This window comes from Falco punctatus (genome assembly GCF_963210335.1).
Source record: "Falco punctatus genome assembly, chromosome: 3".
In the NCBI taxonomy this organism is placed as follows: Eukaryota; Metazoa; Chordata; class Aves; order Falconiformes; family Falconidae; genus Falco; species Falco punctatus.
This window is the reverse complement of record NC_137582.1, coordinates 2,213,402-2,226,890: the sequence shown is the minus strand read 5'-3', so window position 1 is coordinate 2,226,890 and position 13,489 is coordinate 2,213,402. Positions and strand designations below refer to the sequence as shown.

The 13,489-nt window shown below is 42.0% G+C and overlaps 1 long non-coding RNA gene across 1 annotated transcript in view; it reads left to right on the top strand.

The window, feature by feature from the left end:
• Positions 1–13,489, top strand: part of LOC308059915 — a 370,995-nt gene that overhangs the window by 330,564 nt on the left and 26,942 nt on the right. The gene's annotated exons all lie outside the window — the stretch shown is intronic.

The window sequence follows — 13,489 nt, the reverse complement described above, 5'->3', positions numbered from 1 at the left end:
TTTCTCTATAATTATTTTCTGGCCCTTACAATATAGCAAATTTAGCAGGGAGTCACCTGGGAGAGGCTCTCCAGGGAAACACAACTCCTGTGTGATGGGGAGAAAACAATCTTGTTGAAATTGCATTGAGTGATACAGAAGTGTGTGCACACACCACCTGCAGATGCTGGAGGCAGGGGCTTTCTCCATTACCCCATCCTTCCTCACCACCTCACAAGCAAACCCATGCCCCCTCAAATTCCCAGATTAGCATGGTTGAGAGTACCTGCTTCTAGAGTTTTGTACATTTTGTAGATTCAGCCTAGTTCTTTCTGTCTTTCCCTTTCTGTTAATGGGAGGATGTTGGGGATGAGTTTACCCTTAACACGCCCAGATCAGTTTTTGTATTTTCCTCAATATCGTTTAATTGTTTGCCTTCACATGTTTCTATTCCCTCAAGCTCCTTGCATTATTCTCTTGTCCTCTCTGGTGTCCATGTTTCCTCCCCACTTAACAACACCTTCAGATTTCATTAGGGTGCCTTTTCTCAGTTTCTGAATCATACAGTGGGGACCAAGACCATTTGCTCCCCTGCTGTAACGGGACAGTCTACCTAAACTCATAACTTTGGTCTTTACCCTTCTTTACCAATTCTTAGTAAGAGTTCAGAGACAGATGTGTTTGACAGCCTCAGAGGAAACCCTCTGCTTGAGTCTTTCAGTAAACATTGCGTTGTGTTCATGAAATGTGGCATTTACAGCTTGCTTTTTAGTCCTTGTCAGAGGAAAGAGTTGGCAATGGATACACCTAGGAAGCGAGATGATGGCAGGAGGCATGTATGGGGGGTGGGTGGGGGTGTCACACTGGAAGGAGTTAAGGGGCATGAAAGCAAAAAGAAATTCAGTATCTAAAAGGAATAAGGAAGTAGAGCTCATTCGTATACAACAATGACTGTCCTGGAGAGCAGGGAGGAGCAGGTATGTAGCAGTGTGAAGGTAGGAGGCCTGGAGGCAGCACATCTCCACCAAGTCTACCCAAGGAGCAGCAGCATGTCACAGCCATCAGTGGGAATGCCTCACCCTGGGGGGGGCACCTAGTGACCGACACCAGCTCATCGTCTCTTTGGAAGTGCTGACTGACAGCAAAAATAAACTTTCACTACTCGGTTGACAGAAACTCCTCAGCTTTGCTTTGATATATGGGGTGTCCGTGCCCAGGCGCTGGCAGTGGGGCTGGGGGTGGCCTCTGTGAGGCCAGCCCCTGCCCGTGGGGGGAGAGGGGCCGGGAGCCTGGAGGCAGCTGGGGACAAGAAGGGAGTGGAGGGGAAGTGTTTTTATTTTGCCTCTTTTTTTTGACTGCTACAATCTATTTTAACTGACAATAAAATAAATTACTTTTCCCCAAGTCAAGTCTGTTTTGCCTGCGGTGGTAACTGGTAAGAGATGTCCCTGTCTTTACCTGAACCCATGAGCTTTTCCATCCTGTTTTCCCACCCCTCTTCGGTTGAGAAGAGGGAGTGGGAGAGCAGCTGGGTGGGAGTTTGGCCCTTACCCAGTGCTAACCCACCACGGTGTTACTCATCTCATACTTAGGAGCAGAAAAAAAATTTATTTACCTTCCTCCAAAAGCCTTATAGTCTCAAACTAGGCAGCAAGCATCACCCCAGGCTATGAAAAATGGGAAAATGAGGAACTGAGGGGGCAGTCTAGCTGTGATGAGCAAATGCAGGGTAAAGCAAATGTGTCCAAGGTGATGGCTTGCCTGATTCATCCAAGAGGGCTTAGTTCCTCTTCCAAACCCTCTGTCAGAATATCAGTGCCAACCCATTCAGTAATTCTGCTTTACCTTCAAAAGCCAAAGTGCCTGTTGCTATTGCCAATGGAAGATAGCAGAAAAAATCCCCAAACTGTTGCTAAAATAGAGGTGAGTTGGTTGGGCACAACTTAAGAAATATCCCTTAAAAGGAAACGATTCAGAGAACAGCATATCCTTGCTTAATTCTGTTTATTCCACATCTGAAAGGACGTTTGCACTTTGTCTCCACAATGTTAAATAACGTATGTGAGAATATACACCAAGTCATGTCCTGGAGGTCATCATTGTCTCCTCAAGGATACTTCAAATACTTCAGATGTAATTTGAAATCATAAAACACCCATTTCAGCCACTGGGAGATTGTGTTTATGGGTTGGAGCATCCCGATGCTTTCCCGTATCACTTAGTGACATACTTGGAAAGAGATACCTGTGTTGGCACCCAGCAGTCACAAGTATTTACACATCTGTACAAGCAGGTGTGGGGTTAAATCCCATTATACATATTATGCAAGGCAAGTGATACACCAAGATATATTTGTTTCCTAACTCCATAATTAGGCTCCCAAATGAGTGACTGCTGATTGCTTAGCACTTTTTAAAGCCTTAAGGCTGCAACTTCTGCAAAACTAATGAAAGTGGTTTCAGGGGAACTTTACAGCTTGCACAGAATCTGAAACATTGTAGTCCTCAGGAATTTTGTTTCCTCTAACCAAAAGCAAAGATCTGGATCTAGAGAAAGATAAAATGTAAAACCAATTCAGAGAAGCTACAGAATCTTTAAATTTGAAGTCAGCATATAAGGCTCAAAAAAAGAGTGGCTGACACAACATAACCTTGAGTTTTAATTTCCAGGTATCCAGAATATTACTTCAGATTATGATTTTCTTATTTTGATTTATTTAGTCGTAAGATTTTCATTGACATTGTTCTAGAAAGGTTTAAACGGATATCTTTCTACCTCAGGACAGATATAGCAGAGTAGGAGACCTAAGTTGTTTCAGTGCTGTGTTTAGTGACTCATGTTTTCTTAGAAGAATTGCAAACCTACCATTTTACCCAAGAAGGGGCAAGTATCCCTGAATTTAGACTTGTGAACTGTAATGAACTTCAGAGGCCATGTGTTGCAGATTTTTCTTTCTTCTGCCATGTCAAAAATGAAAAAACTAGCATGTTTCATTTTGGCATTAATTTATTTATTGTTTGACAACGTCAGAAGGCCAATATTAACACAGGAACTGCCAGGCTGAATCAGCCCAGCAATCTCTCTAATTCAGCTCTGTCTCCAGGGAAGCCCAATCCCAGAATAGGAAGGTACAAAAACTCCTACAGCAGGAAGCTATGGAATAAATTGCCTCCTTTTTAAATACATGTTATAATAAGAAGGTTATCAGTGATATCTAGCCAAAGGTCCGTATATTCAGTAGATTATCCCCTGCCTTATTTTTGTCACCAGTGTTCCTGGAAATTAAGAGAAGGAACGCAAACTAGAATGCCCAGTGCAAGTACCTATGACCTTTGGAAATAATTGGATATGGATCCAAACCTGGCAGCCCTATCATGTACTAAAGTCTCTTAAAATCATCCTATCCATCAGCAAGACAAGGAAAGACAAACATGGAAGAAAAGGTCACATTAGCAGGAAGCAGCTGGCACGATTCCATGAGGTTCATTTTATTTAGTGGGACCAGTTTCTGCTTTTCAAGTTCCAAATCCATGCCAAAATTTGATGGCACGAAAATGCACAGAATTTCACACTTAGATATATACTGTATCAGGGTGACATTTCAGAAATCATATGCAAAGGAGTTACACTCACATGACTGTAAATAATAGTGGTCCAATTCCCCAGAGGTGGCACTAAACTCCTACTACATCCTCTGCAAACAGTGCCACAAGGCAGTGCAGGCGGCCTCTACAGTGTACACACACAAAAACCCCCTTGCTTTAGTAGAAAGGCTGAAGCATTTATTAGAGGAAAAGGTTATAATGATGCAGTTTAAACACTACTAACTAAACAGGAATTGATGGTTAAAAATCATCTTAGTAAGAGGCGAGTTCTTCCTTCATTGTACTCACAGCAGTGCTTCTAACATTAAATAAAAAATAATCTTTGTGTTTCCACCGCTGTTTTCTTCTTGGGCTCTTAAAGAAAAGGGATTTCACAGAATCACACACAGAATCACAGAACGGTTTGGGTTGGAAGAGACCATAAAGATCATCTAGTTCCAGCCCCCTGCCATGGGCAAGGCCACCTCTCACCAGACCAGATTGCTCCCAGCCCCGTCCAGCCTGGCCTTGAGCACTGCCAGGGATGGGGCACCCACAGCTGCTCTGGGCAGCCTGTTCCAGTGCCTCACCTCCCTCATAGTGAAAAATTTCTTCCTACTATCTAATCTAAATCTACCATCTTTCAGTTTAAAACCGTTCCCCCTTGTCCTATCACTACAGCCCCTACTGAAAAGTCTGTCCCAAAGAGTAAAACCTAAACCACTCCTACATCTTTAAAGATCACTGTGTACCCCAAAATAGTCCTTCTGGTTTTGAGCTGGCACATGAGGCACTGAATAATGACCCACAAATCTTCTGGAAGAAATACATGGATATTAGCGTGGAGATAGCTCAGAAGGTTTTACAGCTGTATTACTGCTGGGGTGCAGACACTTGGAGGCTTTCTCTGAGACCAGAATATTCATTGCAATGGGAATCTTGCATGCAGAGAGCTAAGAGTCTGAAATGACAACGTGTGAGAGAAGGAAGACCAGAAAAGTAGATCAAGACAGCATCCAAAAGACAGCAAATCTTCAAGGGGCTTGCCAGTATACCCCATCGACTTCATTACTTCCCATCATCAAGATTTATTATGCCTTTTTCCAACAACCCATCTCCAGGAAAGTCCTGAGCACAGTGGAGCTATCTGCGTATGGGCACTAGTTCTGTTCTCACCACAGCTGGTTACAAATGGTAAGTAACCGCCCATATCAAACTCCTCATTAAAAAATATGAATGGAGGCTTGAGATCTTCATCTAAACATCTCTCATTTTCCAGATGAGTTGTAGGCAAATGAACGAAATCAAATTCAACCATCTCAGAGCACCCTTTGCAAAGCTCCTTGGGTTTGTCTTCCTGACTTGGTATTATATGGATCAATGGATCCAAATACGTAGAGGTCCTTCACAAGGACCTCCACAAGACCTAGCTTTGCCACCAGTCTCAAAGAACTGCTTCAGAATGATAACTGCCCCATTGCTACGGACAAATATAAAACACCTCCAAAAAAATCTGTAAAGGTAATTTTTCAGCAGTGGTTCTCACCTTACTTTCCTCTGCAGATTTGAACCCAACACCTCTTAACAAATAAAGACAGACTCACCAGAATTTTGTCCACCACACACCCTTCTGAACACCATGACTTATCCCCATAGCAGCTTCCTGATAAGAAAAGACATCTACTTTTTGGTTTCCTCAATTAAAAAAAAAAAAAAAAAAGTCTTTTGCACTAGACCATTGATGTTGAGTAGTGTGTGTTCTCAAGGAAATTTCTCAAGAACAGTCTGTAGAGTTAAGGTTTGTTTGGTTCTGTGGTGTTTTTTTTTCTCCCTTTCCACAAACTGTTGGGAGACAAATCAGTCTCAGGAAATGTGTATTGTGTCTGAAGACACTTTACAAGCAGAAAGAAAAATTCATCAGTCACGTTACTTGCTCTGAATCATTCACTCAACTCTACTACTGACAACTTGGAGTTCATCCAAAGGGTCCACGCTCCATATTGTGTTCAGGAGCAAACATTCTCTGAAGAAATGTTTTTGCATGTTAATGATGCATTTGCTTTCAGTAACCAGCTACACGTGTCTATAGAAATCACACCAAGTATAAGATTCAGTTGCCTAACAGCTTTAATACATCATATTTTCAGATGCAGCAATCTGTCTCATCCTAATTGTGAAACTGCTAAGAACATCCTTACTAAGTCTATAAATCACAACACAGGTGCAGTCATCTGAAACACAAAGGCTGGACCAGAGCTGCATAAGCTTCTCCTTCACAGTGCTGCCAATGCACCTCAGAACCTGCTTCCAGGTAGAACCGAGAGAAACCCACCATCCTTTTAAGTTATAACGTGTGCTTTTTTATTGTGAGAAGATAGTTCTGCAAAACTTCTGGATGAACAAAACCAACCAAACAAAAAAAACAGTTGCTTTGGGGTTTGGGGTTTTTTTTATAAGGGAATAATCCTACCTTGCAAGGCACAGGTGCAACAAAATCATCAGGGAGTTTTAAAGGAATGGGGTCTAAAGGAATGGGGAAATGCTTCAGTAAAGCTGATCAGCACCTCTGGGAACACTCTCAAGAGAGAGGGGAAAGGCATCCAGGCTGGGAGGAACTCTGAGAAGACGAAGACCCTCCTCAACAAATCTCAGCTAGCATCTGGTCCTTGAGGACAGCATCATGAAGCCACACAGCAGTCCCTCACCTTTCAGGACAGCAAACATCCTGTGGAGACTCACCTCAGGCTCCTCTCTGTCATGTGTCTGTTGCTGCAGAGGGCAGTTTTGCTCACATCTTGGAGCTGATCTCCATTCCCTGCACGATTTTCTTGAGAGGCGGTTTAATGTGAGACATTTCTGAGGAAGCCAGAATTTATTTGTGTTTCGTCAAATATTTTGATCCCTGGAAAACAGGCTTTGAGTTGGGCTGAAACTAAACCCGAATGTAAACCCACTCTCTGGCACATTTAGACTGATGATTTGAACCCATTTATCCATCTCTAGTCAGCTGACTTTAGGCTAATCAAAGAATCTCTCTTTGCTCTTCTCAGTGGAGCAACTTCATTTCTCATGCTTTACAGAGACAGTGTCCCAACATATGCTGTAGACATCAATGATAAATATTCACCAGCAAAGAACTGTGAATAAGGCTCAGCACACCTAATTGTAATCCTATAATTGAGTCTTCTAGGTATCTGTAGCCGAAAATTCACCCTATAGGGGAAATCTAAACAGAAATAAAGGGGTTTGTCTTTCTCCATGAGCAGGTAATAGCTCTACAGATGGCTCCATCTAAGTGAAATATACACTGTAAAATACAGGAAACAGTATCTCTAGCCTTATATCCAAAGATAATAATTAATATAAGGAAGGGATTAAAATACTCAGCCTCTTTCAGTTTATAAGGAATTACTTTCCCTTTGGATTGCTCTTTGCCTTTGTCAGCACTCTGTCAGATACGTCGACATACTTTTCCCACACCTTGGTAGCATTCTCCTTTCCCTAGGCAATCCATCCTATGCGTGAAAAATAGCTTATACTCTTCCTTTCTTTACAGTAGGAATATTTAATAAAAGCAGTTCATAATATATATGTAATATATTGATCACATCTATACAGCCTAGAGAGGCTCATTTACAGCCACATAATGAAATGTCTTTCAAGCTTCTGGTTTATTCCCTGGAAGACAACGAAATGTATAATTAGGGTTAATTTTTTAAGCAACCTTTCTGGAATATTGTTATGTGCAAGATAATAGGTTACTTTCCAAAAAGGAAAAAAGAAAGATGAGTCAGCAGTGAAAATGGAGATTCATGTGTCCTAGAAGTCTTTTTCTAGGTCACTACGAGAGGACAGGACATACAAAGGCAAAAGGAATATTTGCAGATTTTTCAGGAATTCCCAGATGTGTCCTCCCACCACAGAATACCTCATTATATTCTTGCAGCATTATGTGCATGTGCGGAGGGTATCAAGGTATTCATACCATTGCTGGGAACAACTGAACAGTTTCTCGTATCACATTGTTCATTCCCTAGACAACTACTCCAGTCTTATTCTCTGCTAATGTCCTGAATAGTCGGCTAAACACCTGCTGTAGCATATGATTAGACTGTACTGTGTTGGCATTAAATCTGCAGTGCCAGGAGGGGCATTGCAGATGTTTCTTTTAAACTAATCAGAAAGGAGAAATATGACACATACAATATAACCAATATCTCCAGTGTACTCTTCCAAGCCCTGACATAGGTTCCTCTTGAAAATTTGTTAGCGTGCTGCTTTCAGTAACATCTAGAGGCCACATCCAGAACATATTGAAGGGTAATGTTTTTCCTTACTCTGAAGAATTATTAATGATTTTCCAGACACTTTCATATTCGAGGTAGAATATTTTTTATTTCTTTTATTGCATTTTGTTTTCAAAGTCTAGTTATTCCTTTATTAGTAATGCCCTGGTAAGTCTTACTAGTAACTTTATACATTAAATAATTATTTAGCCTTAGTAAAATTTTGTTCCATCCAGAGTTTTCTGATGCCCAGGACATGATTAACTCTTTGGGCAACTGCTGACTTTTTTTATTGCAGGTTGCAAAAGGGATTATGTGGGGGGAAAATTGTCTACTATTATATATAGTATATAGTATAAATACCATATACTATAGTATATATATATTATATAGTATACATATCTATAGATATTCTGCTCATTTAGTTTTAGCAGATCATCTATATGTAGTTTAATTTCATCCCAAAAGTTAGATCTCAACTGCAGACTCCAAGTGCTAGTGTTACGGATTTTGTAATCCCTCAGCTCCATGCTGTGTAAGTTTTTGGTTTTACACTTCTGGGATGAAATCCATGCTTTACTGAAGTCAAAGCCAGGGCTCCCTCCCAGTTTGTCAGAGACATGGTGTCATACCCACAGAACAGTGAAGCAGGAGATACACTGAAGTTGCCTGAACCCTGATGTTGTTTCTCCTCAGTTCCCCTCCATGAACACTATCATAGAATTATAGAATCACAGAATGGTTTGGGTTGGAAGGAACCTTACAGATCACCTAGTTCCAACCCCCTGCCATGGGCAGGGACACTTTCTACTAGACCAGGTTGCTCAAAGCCCCATCCAGCCTGGCTCATCTCACCCAAGGAAGGTTTCCACTCCCGTGTGCTTTGAACAGACCAGAGAGGAGGTAGATGAGTCACCTAGATCTATTTATTTTGCTCTGTGTATTCAATCTGAATCATTTGAATCCTTTCCATAATTTTGACTGTCCAGTGCTTAATGAGGGTAACAACAAGGTTTAATGTTTATAGGTAAGGATCAGGGAGGAGGCCAGCAAGGCAGATATCCTGGTGGGAGTCTGTTCTAGACCACCCAACCAAGATGAAGAGGCAGGTGAAACATTCTACAAGCGACTGGAAGAAGTCTCAAGATCACTAACCTTGTTGTTGTGGGGGGTTTGAGCCTACTGAATGTCCGCTGGAACATTCAGTAGCGGAGAGGAAACAGGCTGGCAGGTTCCTGGAGTGTGTGGAAGGGACCTTCCCGACACAGCTGGTCAGTGACCAGCCAGGGGAGGTGCCCCACTGGACCTGCTGCTTACAAACAGGGAAGGGCTGGTGGGTGATGTGGTGGTTGGAGGCCCTCTTGGGCATAGCAACCATGAGATGATAGAGTTTTTGATTCCCAGAGAAGTAAGGAGGGGGGTCAGCAGAACAGCTACCTTGGACTTCCAGAGGGCAGACTTTGGCCCCTTTAAGTGCCTGGTCGACAGATTCCCTCAGGAGATAGTTCTGAAGGGCCAAGGGATCCAGGAAGGCTGGAAATTCCTCAGGAAGGTAGTTAATGGTGCAGGAGCAGGTGTCCCGGGTTCAACTGGGATAGAGGTAAGTACTTAGTTACTGGCTGGGGTTAAACCAGAACAGCAGGCCATCCCCATGTGATGAAAGATGAGCCAGTTGGGAAGAAGACTGGCCTGTCTGAACAGAGCTTTGGGTGGAACTCAGGGAAAAAGGAGAGTGTACCACCTTTGGAAGAAGGGGCAGGCAACTCTGGAGGACTATAAGGATGCCACAAGGTTGGGCGGGGTGAAGATGAGACAGGCGAAAGCCCAGACAGAACTCAGGGTGGCCACTGCCATAAAAGATAACAAAAAATGTTTTTTACAAATGCATTAGAAACAAAAGGAGGGCCAAGGACAGTCTGCATCCTTTATTGGATGCGGTGGGGAACGCTGCCATGAAGGATGAGGAAAAGGCTGAGGTACTCAACGCTTTCCTTGCCTCAGCCTTTAACAGCAAGAGCAGTTATCTTCAGGGTACTCAGCCCCCTGAGCTGGAAGACACAGTAAAGTTCCCACAGTCCAGGAGGAAACAGTGACCTGCTGCTCCACTTAGATGTGCTCAATGAAAATATTGAAAGGAAACTTCCTCACAAAATGAAAAATTTAAATATTTGATTCTGCAATTGTCAAAAGGTCAGAAATTTCCTCCTGGGTTTTCTTCTAAAAGCGAATTCCTGAAAAGAAATCTGAAAAAATTGATCTGCAAAGCATTTCAAATCATAGTGTGTTCTGACAGAAGTTTTCATCAAGCTTTTTCTGATCTTCTTTGCTGTTTGCCTGCTTGTATATCTCTCTTCTTAATATGTAGACTTGTTATTATAAGTTAAATTAATATTATTGTTAAGGACAACTTCCAGGCCTCCCTCAGGTAGGCTGGCAGCTTGCAAAGCCAGCTTTGTTCTGGCCTGTTTATGTAGTAATTTCATTTTGATTTATTATTATCTGTGGCATTTAAGCAGGACTTGTTCCAAGCAAGTCTGTGAGTCTGGACTTACTGCACTTAGAGGGAGCAGGCGGAGAAAGGAAAGAGTGAAATTTGTTACCAGCTAAGTTAATTCAAGCAGGAGATCTGCAGTTTCTGATTACTCCACACATAAAGGAAATCCAGTCTCTGAGATCAATGGTTACAAATACTTCTATGGATATAAGACATCTAAGAAAAGACCTCACTAGGAGATAGAAGTGCTGGGACAACAGATAAGCCCTATGAAGGATGAAACACATAATACTGAAGAAGAGATGAAAGGAACAGAGAGCTTTCAGCCCAACTGGACATTTTTCAGCTTAGAAACAGTACTTCAGGATTTCAGAAAAACTGAAGAAATTAAAAAAAAAAAAAAACAAAAAAACCCAAACCACCCCAATTCATTTGCACTGGAAACATAATTTTAAGTACCACCTAGTGAAAATGCCCTCTGAAGTGTAAGGGATCCCAGAAGGTCCCATTGATGCCTGAAACAGTATCAGCATAACAGCTCGTTTTCCTCATTCTTCCTTACCTGCTGCATGTCTGCGTAGTGGACTCATATCATCAAAAGTGAGAGACAAATACCAAGATCTGAGCCAGTGCACCAGGACAGAAGGAATAACGTTTGTCTGCAGTCTGTCCAACACAATGAGAATGACATATTTGAGGTTTCATTGTACTGCTGGTTTTCCCACATTACAATCCCTGGCACAGCTGTCCCCGTACAAACCATCAGCCCAGACAGGCACAACAACTGCTCGTACAAAGTTTGCAGCTGCTCCCATTGCAGCAAGTAAGCAGAGCTCACATCATCTCAGCTGCAGTGGCTTGAGCCATTGCCGCTTTACTAGCGTTTTGGAGTGGTGCAGTTTAATGAGCAGATGGTGGCCAGCTGCTAATACCAGTGCAAAGCTCTAGCATGAGCAGCACCTTCCTTTTGAAACAACACCAAAAAAAAAAAAAAAAAAGTAATTTAAAAATAGAGAAAAGAAAGCTGCATTGATGAAAGAGTAATCGTTAGGTCAGCAGTGCGTTCTCTCCAGTCATGAGTCCGTACTTCATTTGTGCAAGTGAAGCTCCTGCTTCCAGAATCAGGGTTCATCTCATCACTTAACTCGTTCCAGTCTCACATCGATTTTTCCTCACATGTTTGTTGGGTATCAGCAGCCAAGCTTGGAACTGAATATTCAGATGATATTTTGCTTAGAATAAACATCTAGAAATCAGGATACATAAACTAGATATATACTAACAAATCACATGTGCTTAGGACCATTCTCTGGCACTGAGGCAGCTGGGCATTGGAAGGACCACTCCAAAGTGTCCAAACTACCTCGCTTGCTGACTCTCTAGCTGCATGGAAACTGCTTATTGGGAATGGTTGCTTGCCTGTGCTAATTACTGAGGAATGGTTTGGGACAGTGTTGGTTGACTGAAAGGTTATCAGGAGCAATTCCAGCGATTTAGAAAGGTAGGTGATTGAGTTTCAGTGCCAAGGGACATTTCCTGGCTCCGTTTAATTTGCTAGCATAGATGTACTCCCAAGTTCTCTGTTCTTGATTCACACAGGTTTGTGTGTCACGGTGTGCCTTGGCTGGTGGGAGCTGCATGCCATGTCCACCTTACGAAGCATTGCAGTGCTCAGCCTGCACTGAAGAAAGAGCTCCCACTTCTAATTTTCCTAATATCCAATCTAAACCTCTCCTGGCACAACACCACTTCTGCGGGGGGAAGACCTTACTCTGGTCCAGCTGTGGTCTGGTCCTGAGGGCTGAAAGCTCAGTAACGGTAGGAGGGCATGGGGGCATCTTCCAGAGGCTATCTTCTGGTTCATTTTCACCTGAAATTAATCTAGTTTGCACACTTGAGGACTGCTCTAGGATTCAAAATACAGGGTGGTAAATGGGGATGGTTGGAAGAATTGCTTCAAACCTGCATTTCAGATCCTAATTAAAGTGCTAATGTAAACCTATACACATTTGAGTCTAATTTAAGCTGGTCACTTCCTGATTTTTTTGTGCCTATTTTCACGTGTTCTTTTTTTCAAGTTGTGATCAAATTCTTTGTTTTTCTTAGTTCTTGGTGCATTCTGTTATGATCAAACTCTGGTTCTTGGTGTATTTTTTTCCTTGTAAAACACTGTTAATGCTACGACATTTATTGATTGATTATATACACTACAAAAAGCAAAATTTGTGTACCTGTAGAATACTGCACTGCTGACTTCACCTTTGCTACATTTGATTATTGACATGTAATCATTAAACTAAGCTGTTGTTTCTTGCTTTTGACAATGTAAGAACAGCTTTTTTGTAATTTTTCTACTCTTGTAGATTTGCCAGAGATGGTAGGGCTCACCCAGTTTGTGGGACAGTAATTCTTTATTTTGATACCATATACAAATAAAACCAAAAACCCCACTACAGTAATGAACAGGATCAGTTATTTTTTCATACAAAGAGATCCCATAAACAATGGTCTGAGAGGGGTCTGTCGGGGTTTGAAGATGTCTCATTTTTTAATAAGAAAAAAGCGCATAACTGCTTTCTGACTTTTGGATTGCAAATACATGGTGAAGCAACTGTGCCGACAGGTGCCTACAAACCCCTCATTGACACTTTTTTGGAAAATAAGCATACAATTTGATGTACAGCTCGCTCTGTGACAGTGCCTCAGGAGTGTACGAGTGGAGCTGTTCTCTTCCAAAATCTAACTCACTGGCTGCTTGGCAACGGTCATGGGTAAAAGGCTGCAGCCCTGGTGGAAGAAAGCAGCTGCCAAAGAGGCTGCTACTTTCCCCTGATCGTGAAAACTTCTATTAAATTATTACTATACAAATATGCAATTGGTGCAAGAAAAGTGTGCATACCTCAGTTTCTGAGACATAGGTTGAAAGTCCCATTTGTCAACCATCTGTTCTCTAAGCTGAAATGGTGGGTCAGATTATGAGGCTTATTTTGCTTCTTGGCTCCTTGATCACTTTTTTCAGGCCACAGTTGTGAGGTTTGTTTCCACAAGCATAAGAGAGAGAATAAAACATTGTAAATTACAGTTTTTACTTATTGTTGATCATAGGCCCTGGCTAACTGGGGAGGTCTCAGTTGACTGGAGGTTAA